General features: G+C 34.7%; 1 long non-coding RNA gene across 1 annotated transcript; it reads right to left on the bottom strand.

Moving 5' to 3' along the window:
- Window positions 1-6965: 6965 nt before the first annotated feature.
- On the bottom strand, window positions 6966-8750 carry LOC121050227. The gene is made up of 2 exons (XR_005802414.1): window positions 7765-8750; window positions 6966-7367 (listed from the first exon to the last, which is right to left on the bottom strand). It is a non-coding gene; the product is annotated as an uncharacterized LOC121050227 (long non-coding RNA).
- Between the last annotated feature and the right edge of the window lie 4687 nt (window positions 8751-13437).

The following is a 13437-nucleotide window of genomic DNA, read 5'->3' as shown; positions in this document are numbered from 1 at the left end:
AAAATAAAATCAATTCACTTATGATGAAGGATATGTTTCTTTACAAACACAAGTAGCACTAGCTTGGCTACAATCACTAGACTTAACTAATGAGATGTTTGTCTTCAACCTTGAACGCCTTCTATACTTGAATGATCTTCAATTATTAGTCTTCTTGCATCCACAACTTCTCTACTGGTCTTGAGAGAATCAATGCATGTAGGTGAATGAACAATGAAACACTTAGACACGGAACAAGCGTTTCATGGACTCCTATGGAACTCTTTCTAAGCAAGCAAGACACACAATAATTCTTTGTTAGGTCCATAATTACCTAGTAATTATTTCCCTAATCTTGCACTTTTGCTTAACCTTTGTGTTTATTTATATATATTTATTATGTTTTCCTTATCATGCTAGGAAATGATGGAGAAGCTTGAAAGTGCCCTAAAAACTTAACTTTAGCATATTTTCCTACTCCAGCTAGGAGAAAGCGAGTTAGATAAGGAACGAGGGGCGGAAGCCTGACCAAATAAACTCCAAATAAGTTAAAAATTTTCATATCCATTCTAGACATCCTAAGGATCATTTTTTATGAAGAGTTCTAGAGCTAATTCGGAATGGAAAGCCTTCAAATGATCGGTCCAAAGTTCTACACTAGAAGATGAAAACTGTAAAACCGGACCTATAAGGATTCCTGCAGCAGTTCCAGCCAAACCACTGCGAATTAAGCTCTCCAATTTTACCAAAATGATCTTCACTCATGGAGGAACATTTCTCATGAAGAAGTGAAAGGCCAATTCCGAACTCTAGGTAGAGATTCAATTGAAGGAAGAAAGGAGAAGAAACTGCACAAACGGACAAAAAATGGGTCAACGGTGGTCAACGACGGATTCCGGACATTTCCGGCTGAGTAGGGTTAGAGACTTTAGGTCTAGATTATTTTGAAATTCAAAATTTGAAAGATGACAAGTGGTCTCATTCTTACACCTTACACCTTTGTCTCCCATTTAATAACTTGTTCCCCTACACAATGACCCTTCTACCCCTACTTTTTCTCCTCCTCCAAAATATCTATGGGCTTTCTAGGTCATTTCTATGTGGAGTCAAAAACGAGATCCACATTTTGTGCTTACAAGTTTATCCATCACATCTCACCATTGATTCCTTTTGATCTCCACCCTTGATTTGGATTGCCTTGGCCTTTAAATAGCCCTTCCTCTCTCCCCAAAATCGTGCACCTCCTTGGCTCTCTCATTTTGGAGCATCAAAATCTCTCTTTTCTCTAGTTCTAGGTTAGTTTTTCATACCTTGTACATAGTTCTTTGAGTTTTGTGTAAGAGAAAGGTGTGCAACCACTTGGGTTTCACCAAAACCGAAGTTTCTACACATTTTGATCAATCACTTCTCTTGTTTCTCACTTCTCTTGTTTTTCACCAAAGCCTTGTTCTTTCTTTGTTCTTGAGATTTTGTAGATTTGTATAGTGATTTGGGTTCTAGAAACCGAAATCCCTATACTTTGAAGCATTTCTCTTCTCATATAGCATCTAGGAGGCAAAGGAGACATCTTGTGCTTTTGGTTTGGCGCCAAAAAGAGTCAAACCCGTGGGTATATCACTTGTTCTCCACTCTTTTCTCTCTTTTATTTGTTATTTATGTTGTTTATGGCTTGTGGTTGTGTAAATATGAGTTGTGAGTAGTCAAAGCTCTAGCCAAACTTGTGCACAAAACAATGTAATCTTTATGTTCTTTGATGTTTATGCATGTTTTGAATCTTTTGGCTACTATACTTTTATGTATCGTAAGTGTGTTTATAGATTTATCACCTAGAAGCATGCTTTAGGAAATTAATGAATCGGAAACATGAACTTGATAAACTCTTGATTCCGTGAGCATGTGTAGCTAAATAGGTGGTGGCTTAGCTTATTCCTACGGGAAGAACTAAGTTACTTGAATTTCTTACCTTGAAATTAAAGCATGATGTTGTGAGTTTAGGTTCCAGAAGAATTTAGGCTCACGGCACCATAGGCCATTTAGGATCCGGAAGATTTGAATGGTATAAAAGCTAGCTTTGCTTCGAAAGAGATTGTTAAATTGCATGACTAGTTGGTTTCTTGATAGCTTCATCAAAGCACTAAGGGGAAATTTATCAAAGCATGTTATTACATTAAATATGCCTTACATTTTGTGCATGAGTAAGGTTAGGTGCGATGCCTAAGTCTCTATTCTTCTCATTGATTTAGTTTCTACACTTTTATTTGTTTATTTTATTTATGTACCTTAATTTCTTTATCAAAATTAAAATCAACCAAGCCGATCACTCCCACAATTGTTAATACCATCCTCATGATCTTTAGCTTCCAAAGGGCTAAGATTGTGAACTTGTAAAAAGGTAGACTTGCATGTGTTTTTTAGGTTTTATTTCACGGTAATCTAGCTAAGGTAGAGACTCAATCCCTTGGGTACGATACTCTCACTTTCCCTTTACTAAAACTTAACCTCCTATACTTGGGAGTATGGCACATCATCCATAAAATTGCATACTTTTCATACTCGTGATGCGACCCAACATTCTTACATCAAAATCACCCAAAAATCAATGCTGCTTTTCTGAATATATTGAGGAGAAAATAAATCCTCAACAATTAAGACTTAACCCTAATTGAACTCCTACTAGGAAACATATTTTAATAAAAGATATCCAATTAAAATAAATAAATGCTAAATCACCTAGGACTTCAAAAGCATGATTTTATCAGTTGGAAAATATCTCTGTAAAATAAAATCTAAAAACCAAAAGATATTTTCCAAAATCGAACTTCCTAAAACGTCGAATTGACTAGGAGATTGCAACACATGTTGCAATCCTGTGCTTATGCATGAGATGCAATTACCTGATATTCTCCGAGACCAGTTTGTAGGCTTCTTCAATCTTTCGTATGGGAATGCCAACACACCAAGTACAAACCTTATACCTACAATCTCCCCCTTTGGCATTCCTATACAAAACACATCTAATTAGTGCAAAACTCCCCCTCAACAAGTACTTGAGGATCCTCACTTGGGAAGAAGCCTCCAATTCCTAAAACACTTATCACACACACCTTGTAAAAAGGAAGTTAAAGATAAGGCATAGGAATGTCAAGTCAATTTCAAGCAAGTTAAACATTCAAAGAAAGAGTTTATCAAATTCACAAATATCTTCCCCTTTTTGTCTAGGAATGACAAAGGCAACTGGAAAAAGTAGCAGAAGCTATGCAGAAGGAGGATCACCAGAAGATGTTGCTCAATAGAAACCACCCCAAGGAGAATCAAGCAGAGGAAGGTAGTCCAAGTATCAATACTCCCCCTAAGTGTGATCATGTTATGAAAGATGCAAGAATGAAATGCAAACGCACAATGAGTGGGTTTGTATCCTTGGATAATTGACAGAGACAAACGCATAGCCTTTTAGACAAGAGTGTTAGCACCAATCCTCAAACATGAAAGTAATAAGTTAAGGTCACATCAGTGAAGAGATTTTGACAACAACAAAGTAAGCAAGAAGATGATAGAGTATTCTGTACCTTTATTGTGTAAGTGAACATAGCTCAAAGTGAGGTGTGTAAGAATCTCAGAATTAAAAAAAAATATAACACACATAAGAAGTGACAAAATAATCACAATCAACTCAAATCTCCCATTATGACACCATGTGGGCGCAATATTTTTTCTTGTTGCCTTTCACAAAATTTTCACAATATATATATATATATATATATATATATATATTTCACAAGAAAACTAAGACTCATGTAGCAAGTTTTGTGCTAGCAACTCCCAAGTCAGTTGACTTTAGGGTACTAGATGTAACAAAGACATCCCAAAAGACACATCAACTCGAGTCAATAGTTTCACAATCCACCAAGGTGACCAAACCATTCCCTTTTCCAATAGAACCACACATGCAATCCTGATTTTCCAGAAAGCTGAAAACAAAATGCAGAAATAAAAAGAGCAATGCACATATACTAATATGATATCATACACTATGAATTCATGCAAAATGGATCAAGCGAAGTGAGAGTATCAATACTTAGAGCACCCACCAATGGTGCTTCTAAGTGATTCAAATTGAGCTATGTCTAAGGGCTTAGTAAACGAATCAGCCAAATGATGTTCAGTAGGAACAACAAGCTCAAGCATATTATCAAGATTATCCATATGAGTAGAAAAACAATTATTAGAACCTTTTTTAATCCAAATTTGTTTCTGCTTCAAATTCTACTATTTGGGGATTGCAATACGCTCTGCAATCCTGTTAATTAACTTCAGATGCTCTTTCAGCTCAACTTGCAGAGTTGTAATTGGGCTAATTTTTTATGCTTTCCTCTTATTTTGAGTGACCCTGCGAAGTATATTACACCTAGGACGGATGTGTCCCAATTTTTCTTAATAATGACAAGTGAGAGTAAAGCTTTTAGAGTTATGAACATACCCAGGCTGAAGCATAGAGGTGTAGTCTGTCAGAACTTACCTGAGCAACTTTTCGATGGGTTTGAAGGTTCAATTTAGGTTCTGATCTTTTGGATAACTTAGGACCAAAATCATTGTCATTTGAAGCTTGTAGCTGTCCCAATGAATTTCCACATTCAACATCTTTTACAAAGGTCAAGGGCTTGCAAGACTCACCTTCATACCCTAAACCTTCTTTGTTGCAATGAGCTTTACCAAATCCAATCATCTTAGAGACCTTTTCAGACCCTATAGAAAACTTATTGAAGCTTTCCTTGACTTTCAATACTCATCCTGCAATTTCTCATTTTCAAGGGTTAGTGAAACATTTAGAGTGGATTGATCCTTGACTTCAACTAGCAAAATTTTGATTTTGTTAATAAGTTCATCATGCTCCTTGTCCCAATCTTGAGATTTGACCTCACCCTGCAAAACTTTAATCTTATCAACAAGATCAGTACATTCTTCTTCCCATTCTTTTAAAGAAGTATCAAATTTTTGCTCAATTTTCATCTTTTCCACTCTTAAAGATTCAACTTCTTCTTCAAGTTTGTTATTTTTTCGAAGAACAATTTTTGAAGAATTATACAATTGCTTACACTTTTCATTTGTTTCTTCATCAAGAGTATCATCTTCCAAGTCAAAATCATCAGAAAAAGTCAATATTAAGAGAGGAAGTAAGAACAAGATTTACCTATTCATTCTTAGATTAAGAGCCTTCATCGCTGTCACTCCAGGTAGATTTCAATGCCTTGTTACTCCGTTAATTATATTTCTTATTGCCACAGTCAACAGCAAGATGACCCATACCAGCACACTCAAAGCATTTAGTTTGTTAGGAAAAAATTTCGAAGAGTTTCTAAAGGAGTTCTTATTTTTTAGAAATTTTTTGAACTCTTGTCAACAACGATAAATCCACATAATCATCATCAACATCATCTTTCTTTTTAACAGAAGAGAAAGCAATATTTTTTACCTTTTTCTCGGGCTTGATCCTCATCTCAAAGGTTTTGAGATTACCTACCAGTTCGTCGAGAGAATAGGTGTCCAGGTCTTGAGCCTCCTCTATAGCTGTCTGTTTGGATTGAAACTTTGATGAAAGAGACCTATGGATTTTCTTGATAATCTGATGCTCTTCAAATGGATTACCAAGACTGTGACACTGATTTGTCACATTGAGAAGACGAGCATGAAATTCATCTATTGATTCATTCTCCCCCATTTGCATGTTTTCAAACTCCAAGACAAGTCTCTGAAGTTTCTGGCCTCTAACCTTTTTGTTGCCTTCATAAGTGACCTGAAGAAGATCCCATGCCTATTTAGCCGTGTCATAGTGGCTGATTCTCACCCTCTCTTTCTTGGATAAAGCTATGAATAAGGAATTATGTGCCTTAAAATCACAACTTCTGTTCTGAACGTCCTCTTCTGTCCATTCCTTCCTAAGCACTCTTGCAGATGTCCCTTCTACTTTCTTTGAGTCTTCTGCCTCCAGTCTCAACTATATTCCGCATGTTTTCATCCTTAAAGTAGAGAAAAGCCTTCATCATAATCTTCCATTGTGAGTAATCTTCGCCATAAAATAAAGGCGGGCAATTTATGGAACTAGAGGCTCTGTCACGTTCACGTTCCATCCTATCATCGGACCAACTAAAAAGCTTTAGAACCCGCTCTGATACCAATACTAAGAAGAGAGTGAATCTGGGTGTCGGGGATTGATAGGCACGTTTCAATCCTTACTGAGCAGAAACTAAAAAAAAATAAAACAGATATAACACAGGATTTTGGTTACGCAGTGAATTCAAACCTCAAATATGAGATTAAAAACATTGCGGGGCTCTTACTCTTGAGAACCCATAGGCCAGAAAAGCTATCAGACGATCGAGGAGGTCTGTCGTCTGATCGAAGAAAATTCTGTTGTCTAGTACAGTGCCGTCTCTTGGCACCATCAGAAGATAGAGCATACATGTCGTCTGATTTTTTTGAAGACATAAAGTTTTCAAGTCATCTGTTGTCTGATTAAACCCAAGACATCTGCTAAATGAATTCAGACGACAATTATCTGTTGTTTGAAATAACTTACAATAACAGTTTGCTGTCGTTTATTTCATATTCTAATAACAGTTAAATGTCGGTTAAACTACCAACACAAGGACAATTATTTGTTGTTGTACATACATTTAAGATACAGTTATATGTCGTTTGAATATTTCTCTAACAATAGATTTTTCGTTATTGTTGTTGATACTATATTACTAGGACTACAATTTTGTGTTGTTGTTTTCGTTTTGAGTCAACAAAATTTTACGTATCTTTGTCTTCGTTTTTATTGTAAGACTACAATTTTCTGTTGTTTGAGTGAAAAAATATCAACAGATTTTTCCTTAATTATGTTGTTTTTATGTAGCTCCAGCAACATATTTTGATTTTGATTTAGTGGTTGCCTGGTATTTCAGATGATACATTTGTATTCATATTGTGGGACAATTAGGATGTACTCTAGAAACTACACAAGTGTTATATATTATTCAATCTGCACTATAGCTAACAAAAACATCCTTAATTGTTCCATACACAAACATAATGAGCATCAATTCAACCAACTCACAAGGCAAAAAACTACTACCTAAAACATCTATACAAAAGTGGCCTCTAAGAACAGGTCTTTTATATATTTCCCTATTAGAAAGCTACCTAGTATAATATTCTACTTCTGCATACTTTTCCCTTTATCTTCTATGGTTGAATCACCCATTCAGACTTATGCTAGGCATATAGCAGAATCTGCTTGCTCGCATTGTTCTCCAAAAGCCTGCTTACATTGTTTCTACCTCACAATAAAGGTTGCATCATTGGTACAAGCTTTACACAAAGCTGGACTCCAAGTGCTGGGCATTCTGCATACGAACATTATTCCTATGTTACAATATCACAATGCACTATGGCACATCTGCATGCTTTACAATCTATAATCGTAGTTAAACAAAAGTGACTACTCTACATTATCCATAAATTTTCCTTGATAATATCATACCCTGATGTAGAAGGTTGAATACACCGAAGTTGCTACTCTAGATGTTATGCATATCTAGCTAAATGTATATAGCCGTTTATTTGAAGGAATTGCTACACTAGGCATAAAACATAAGAAAGAATAATAAAGCCGTATGCGCAAAACAATTTGTATACACTTCACCTCAGTTCACACCATGAGTGAAATGAAGAACAATTAGCAGTATATCAAGACAAAATGGATGGCATCGACAGGCTATAGAAGAACTTGTGCTTTCTTACCAATTGTATGATTTGACTTGATTTAGGGCTCAATATTGTCCGCATCCCGTTCAATGTACAAAGTCAAAGAGCAATATAGGATACAATAGCATGTGTGCCCGCGGGTTGCTGCGGGTTTTGGAATAGAATCTGCAGGTCTTGAAGGATAGAGAATTCAGTTTGGAACTAACATAGATCTTGGTTTACAAACATTACCATTAATATAGGTGTTCTGGTAATATTCAAATATATATTACAATGGCTGTTGAAACAGCTTGTCAAAAATACATTGTCCTAACTGTCGTTTCATTTGTCTGCCAAAAAGAGATGCTAATGTCTATTAGCATATGTTTATGGACCAACAATGCAAGGGATCAACAATATGGACCAAAAGAAAAAACCACAAACCTACAGACTAATCTCACAACTACTAAATCAGTTGCACCAACAGCAGGAGCTGCATTAAAAGTAACAGTAGCAGCCGAAACCTGCATACCAAATCAATCAAAGTTCAACATTAAAACAGCAACAGCAACATGTAAATATAACAGAAAACTTCTTCTGAACATCCCTAGCAATAATATGAAACTAAAAAATTGACTGCAACTACTCTCAATAATTTTTAGGCTGTCAAGTACAAACAATTTTATCTAACGATCTTTTAAATCACATATTAGTGACACAAAAATAAAGAGACTAAATTTGTAATCAGTGATGAAAATACAAAGAGATTATTAGTGCATAAAGATTATGTCATAAGAAATCATTTTATAGCTTTCTTTCAATTGTTGGAACGCCCAAAACATGCATTAAAGAAGCATTAAAGAACTATATATATGTGATTACCGATACTGGTTGGAAGAAATAATTTCATCACAGATTTAGGCATGAAGGTATCAGTAATGAAATTGAAGTTAAAAATAGAAGCAAATAAAGTAAATGGAGAAACAAATTGAAAAAGAATTAGATGATTTTATACTAAGGTACTTGTCGATTATGAATGTGAAATATCTGAAGTAGGGCTGCCATTTGGTTTGGTAATTACCGAACCGACCGAATACCGACCGAATATTTGAGGTTTGGTAAACCGAATCTTGGTAACCGAAATCGAAATGACCGAAATCGAAAAATACCGAAAAAGTTGGTTTGGTTTTGGTAAATACCGAATTTACCGAAATGCTACTTATATATATATATATAATTATGTAGTCATCTATTTTAATATGTATGACACATTGATATGTAAGATATATTTAATTTGACAAAGTATGTATTTAGTTTTATAGTTAAAGATTATTATCTGTTTGTGATATTTTACTATCATATGATTTATTTAATTTGTCAGTTTGAATTTTAATAAACTACATTTCTTAATAAGATTTTTAATTTGTTAGTTAATTGAAATTAAATCATATACGTTTATATTTTTAATTGATTTGGACGTTTATATCATTTTATCTTAAGTTACTGTGTTTCTAAGGGTAACGAAACTGCAATGATTTTTCTACTCGGGTAAATGTATATTGATCCCATGAGAGGGTAGGGTGAACCTTGTCCTTGGTAGGATTTGTGATAGATTGACTATTGGTGTTTTAGTTGTAAGGGTATTAATGCCATTACAATTGACCACGTGGATCGATGTCAATACGAAGATGAAATCGGCTTATATTTTTACCATAGGTGTATCTTATCCCATTCTTTATATCCAACGGTCGGTTATCCAATGTATTGTTTTTTTGATTCGTTGGTTTTGATAGGTATACATTTCTATATAACCAATGAAGATGGTAGACAACACTAGTAGACATATAAACATTTCGTGCGAACTGATAAATAAAAAAAGTGTGATGGTAAATCTGACTTCATCCACGTATTCATAGCATAGTAATAGACAAGAAGTGAAATAATCGGTCTCATTTGTCGTCGTTTCGGTCTCGGTCAATGCAGTCAATCTTCTTTTAAGGTCATTTACCAAAATATCCTTTTTGCAAATTTTGCCTTAACAATTCTTTCTCAAATCCGATTTTTGTGCCCATTGAAACCACAGGCTCATACAGACGAGCTCCATCTACCGATGTAAAAAATTGCAACTCAAAATCTTGTTTCAGTGCGGTTGCCCTTTGAGAACTCTAATTAATAACAATATGGACAAAAACGGCTATTGTCATTGATCATATGGACTGAAGTCAAAACAAGGACAAAAATGATCAAATTTTTGACTGTATGTGTGAAATATTTAATCAACAAATCCAATCGAGGTTTTGCTAATATTTCATTTTCCTCCACGATATAATATTTTAAAGCTATACATTTCTATATCTTAAAAATTTAATAATTTATAATTTTATTTTGCGTTGACTCTCCTTCAAATACAAATAACAAATATGGATTATAAAAAGAGTACAAAGTGCTGTACCTTTTTTTGAGTTGTTTTAAATTTGTTTAATAAGATAATAGTGATTAAATTTATTTAATAAGATAATCCTTTTTTTTCACTTCCCCATGCTCTATGCACATTGATTAAATCTGTTTAATAAGATAATCCTTTTCTTCACTTCCCTATGCACATTGATCACTGCGTCTCATATCTTCTTCCCCAATTATCTTCTACTTTTTCTTATTTCTGCAATCCAAAACTCTACACTCTTTCTACGAGAGAAACAAGGGAGAGGGTGAGAAAATTAGAGACGACTGGATCGCTGCCTCTTCATTCAAAATCTGTTCTAGTTTGGGCTACCTTCCAGTAAGAGAATCTTTCGTGTCATATTGATTTAGTTTTTAGACAAACTTGTCGATTGAGATATGAGAAATTTAAGTTTGTATTACTATCTTTACAGAAATCTACTTACTATGTTTTTAGATTAAGTTGTTAAAAGGTATTGTCACTTTGTGTCTTTAACTCTTTATTGATTGAATTATATGTGGATTTAGTGATTGGATTCTATTTTTTTTTTTTGTTGAATGTGCTGTGGAACAAAGTCTGAGCCATTCAGATGGTAACCAAAAACAAGAAATCCGGTGTAAAAGAGGTATGTCCTAGCATTGCGGTCGAACAAATAAAGCAAGAAGATAGTCAGAAAAAACTAAAGACAGGGAAGAAATCTGGTCTGCCAGGAAACCATGGTCCTTCTGAGGCTTGGAGTCATTTTACTAAAGATTTAATCGATGGAACAAAAAAATATTCTGGAACATGCAGTTGCAACTATTGAGATACCAAGTTTGCTGCACCTACAACTGGTGGAACTACAAAGTTATGGAACCATCTTGGCAAATGTAAATCCTTTACTGGTTTTGAAGATAAGACACAAACAATCATGGCTATACTACAAGGGCAACCTGTAGCTTGGAAGTTTGACCAAGATAGATGTCGTAAAGCTCTTACAAAAATGATCATCCTTTGTGAACTTCCTTTTAGTCATGTTGAGAAGGAAGGATTTCAATGGTTTTGTGAAGAAATGCAACCCCAGTTTCATGTATATGGTAGAACTACAGTGACTAAAGACTGCATACTTTTGTATCGGGAAGAGAAGAAGAAGATGAAAGAGTATTTTAAAGTGTCTTCTACAAGAATATGCATAACAACTGATATGTGGACGTCTATCCAAAATCTTCCATATATGGTCATAACAGCTCATTTTATTGACAAGGATTGGAAGCTACATAAGAAGATCATTAATTTTTGTGTGACTCCACATCCACATAAGGGTGAGGTCATTGCGAAGGCCATAGATTCTTGTTTGCTTGAATGGGGATTGGATAAATTGTTTACCATCACCCTTGACAATGCCAAGAATAATGATTCAGCTGTAGTTTCTTTGGTAACAAGATTGAACAAAAGAAATGGGCTGCTATTGGATGGTGAATTCTTTCATGTTAGATGCTTTGCACATGTAATGAATCTTGTTGTTCGAGCTGGATTAGAGGAGGCTAAATTCATTATTAAGCGCCTTCGTCGAAGTGTCAAATATGTAAGGAGTTCTCCTTCGCGTCTACAAGAATTTAAAAAAATTGCTGAAGAAGAAGATATCGTATCAAAGAGGTACTTGTCTTTAGATGTTAAAACAAGATGGAATTCAAGTTATCTCATGATAGATTCAGCGATGGCATTCAAGACAGCCTTTGAAAGATTAGAGGATAAAGACGCATTCTATGTAAAGCATGTTGACCATGTCAAGGATTGTGATTGGAGCAAGTTGGTTTCTTTGCATGTCTTTCTAGAAGAATTTTATGATATCACAAACCGTGTCTCTGGTTCTAGGTACGTGACTTCTATTACATACATGGATGAATTAACACAAACAAAAGACCTTCTTGATAAGCATATGAAGAGTGAGGATGTTGATCTTCTAGCCATGGCTAAATTGATGAATGAGAAGTTTGAGAAGTACTGTAAGATTGAAGATGTTAGCCAAATCTTAGTAGTTGCACTAGTGTTGGATCCTAGAAATAAATTGCATTATGTGCAGTGGATGCTTGAGAAATATTTTGATGATGGTAAAGTGAAGACTCTGGTTGGAAAGGCAACAGATTTCATGTCACGTCTTCATAAAAAATACAAGGCAAAATTTATTTCTTCCATGGATGTTGAAGCACCCACAAATGTGTTAGTTCAGGATATGGCAAAAATTGCTAAAAATGCAAGCAATCGTGTAGGGAGGAGAGAAGGATTTGCTAACCTTTTAAAGAGGAAAGACCATCCAGAAGACATGAGTGATCTAGAGAGATACTTACAAGATGATGTTGAGGATGATGTTGCAAATTTTAATATCTTAGATTGGTGGAAAGGAAAAGTTTCAACTTATCGTTCAGTTGCATTGATGGCACGTGATGTACTATCGATTCCTATAACCTCTGTTGCTTCAGAATGTGCCTTTAGTTCTGCTAAAAGGGTACTTGATCCATTTAGAAGCTCTTTGACACCATCTATCACCGAGGCTTTGTTGTGCACCCAAGATTGGATTAAAGGTTCAGCATTACCAATAACTATTGAAGAAAGACTTGAAGATCTTGAGGCAATTGAGCAAGGTATCTATTATTTGTCTTTTACTGTCTTTTTGTATTAAAGTTTCTAGTCTAATGAAGTGATCTATGTAACAGTTGTTACTCGAGATATGGAAGCTTTATCAATTGGAGCTTAAGCTATTTAGTCAACTCAGGTCATCATATACAGCTCTGTAAGTTTAGTTTCTTAGTTTTGCTAACTCTTAGTTTTTTTCTTTTGTAATTGGAAACCTGTTTTAATGTGAAACCTGTTTTAATGGCAGAATCACTTTTACTTCTTTTGTCAACTTTTATTTTCTTTCTCAAACAAAATCTTATATAAAGGAAACAAAAATTTATGATCTCTACTTCTCTACGTCTCTTATTATGCCATGAATAGAATTTAAAATAGCTGCAAATTATCATTCGTGGCTCTAGATATATGTCTATTCCAAAATTCATCTGCTTAATGACTTCAGCAAGTTTGTATCATACAGCAAATCTAAATTGAACTTCAACAATTTAAAATACAAAAGTCCAAATATCTTATGCTTTTAATAAAATTCTGCTATAGCCTGAAACTTGACTCATTCCAATTAATAATAATATGTCGTCGACCAATCAATTAAGTATGTAATTTGATTATAATCTATGTTTAATTGGTTGATGTCAACATAGAGCTCAACTTTCTAGTTTACTTCCCATAGCTTTTCA

The sequence above is a fragment of the Rosa chinensis genome, chromosome 6, assembly GCF_002994745.2.
Source record: "Rosa chinensis cultivar Old Blush chromosome 6, RchiOBHm-V2, whole genome shotgun sequence".
Taxonomy (NCBI): Eukaryota; Viridiplantae; Streptophyta; class Magnoliopsida; order Rosales; family Rosaceae; genus Rosa; species Rosa chinensis.
Note: the sequence above shows the minus strand (reverse complement) of the source record. Positions and strands in the feature narration are given on the sequence as shown.